General features: G+C 42.0%; 1 pseudogene; it reads right to left on the bottom strand.

Moving 5' to 3' along the window:
- Positions 1 to 839, bottom strand: part of LOC101570820 — a 1,741-nt pseudogene extending 902 nt beyond the window's left edge.
- Positions 840 to 2,013: the final 1,174 nt, after the last annotated feature.

A 2,013-nucleotide genomic window follows, 5' to 3' on the forward strand; every position in this document is an offset into this window, starting at 1 on the left:
CCCAAGCACAGCTGCAGGATCTTTTTGTTAATCCTCAGGCATGGGGCATAGAATACAAAGTCAGGTGCTTTCTTGACAATGGGCTTCATGAAAAGCTTTTTGTCATTGAAAGAGATGTCTCTGATTCCACTCCAAGGAAAGCCAATCTTTGGGGTCAACGTATCATCATTCTCATAAATATTTAGTCAAAGGGCATCCACTCCAAGCCAAAGGTCTGTTCCTTCCTTATTTTTGATCGCGAAATAATGGATTCCATACATCTCCAGGTCCTGAGCAATCTTCAGGTACTCCAGCATAACATTAACTTTGAACATTCCACAGTGTTCTGCATGCCACACCTGGATTCAGTCCTCCCACGGATCCCTTGTGAGTTTGTGCTGGTCTGTGATTCTCTGTGGGATCAGCTGCACAGAGCTGAGGTACCCAGACTTGTAGTATCCGAACTTGGCCTGCATGGCACAGTACCCCAGAAGTGCAGCTGTCTCAGGGGGACAGCAGATCTCATCACTAAGAATGCCCTCCTTCACCTGGAGGAGAACAGCTTCTGCATGATGTCTGGTTGACCTCCTCAGACACGTCTTCAGTGTAGAACTTGTCCCAGAACTGAACTGGAGGGGGCTCTCTTTCCTGACGTCTTGGGCAGATACCTTTTTATCAAGTTTCAACCAGGTAGGAAGTCCTTTATTATCCACATACTGGAGGCCAAAGTACCATACTTCCTGGAGGCCAATAGTCTTAACTACCTGTTCAAAGAGCTGCTTTCCCATGGTATTTGGCTTGATGGCAAACTCCAGCTCAGCATCTGTGGTGGTAACCTGGATATTGATTGGCTTTAGCATTTCTGGTTCCTGGTGGGGTGCCTTGATCTCCTGGGAACTCAGCTCTGCAGCAAAGACTAAGACGGCTCTGGTGACCTGGAGTTGGAGCATGTGCTCAGCACGGGCTTCACAACTTTTTTCCTGTTAGTGAACAGAGAAACACAGAGAATGGTAAAATTTTCTCACTTGCTTATAGCATATTTACTGGTACTTCAGTGTTCACAAAATTGAAATATTTGATGTGGAAATGTCAGTCACTTAAAAAAATAATATCTTATTGAACATGTCCCATGTGACAGATACTATAATTTGTGTTCGTAGAATCATTTGGTATACAATTCTTATTGCAACTTTATTGTTTCGTATATGCATTAGGGCTCAGAGATTCTAAAATTTTTCTTAAATGACACAGTTGAAAATGGGGGAGCTTGTATTTAAAGTCAGATCTGTCTTCTTCCAGTTTTCTACTGTTTCTAAAGTGAGATTGTTACCTCATTTAAAAGACATTGCAAAGGATTGCATTTTCTTGAGTGTGTGTTAGGACACTGTCTCAATTCATACGTTTTGCAGAGTTTAGTGATCTACTGTCCTATAGAGAAATGGTGTTTAAGAAAGTGAAGAGAGGTAACCAAAGACAGAGACAGATGAATTTCAGAGAAAGAGAAAATTTGTCCTTAACTACTGTCCCTGGGTTTACCGGGCAATAAGGATTGGACAGTCATGCTCCTCTTTTGAGCATAAAGTCATTCAAAGAACCCAATAGCAGATGACCATAATGCAGCAAGACAAAACAAAAGCACTCTGAAATGATGCCTGAGGCACAGCATAAGTGACACTACCCAAGCCATAGTATTGGTCAGACATCTGCCTCCTCCAGCTAGTAAAAGTTGCAGACACCTCCTTATCTGGGCTTTAGCTTTGCTCCAGTCCTCTGATTTTTAAAGTGTCAATGCAATTGTAGTATTTTTCCTTCTTTGTAGCAGCATTCAATGCAGACATAATCTGCTGGTTTCATAGTCTCTCAAAGTACCTAATAGAAGACAAATATGGTGATTTGCCCTTTTAACCCCATCTTTCTGAGACCCTTACAGTTGGCTATTTCTCTTGTTACAATGTGCTTTGACAGAACTGCTGTCCTTGATTAGCTACTCAAGCAAGACTTCTGGTTTGACCAATGGTTGGCACTTTTTTTTTT

This window comes from Octodon degus, unplaced genomic scaffold (genome assembly GCF_000260255.1).
Source record: "Octodon degus isolate 3935 unplaced genomic scaffold, OctDeg1.0 scaffold00056, whole genome shotgun sequence".
In the NCBI taxonomy this organism is placed as follows: Eukaryota; Metazoa; Chordata; class Mammalia; order Rodentia; family Octodontidae; genus Octodon; species Octodon degus.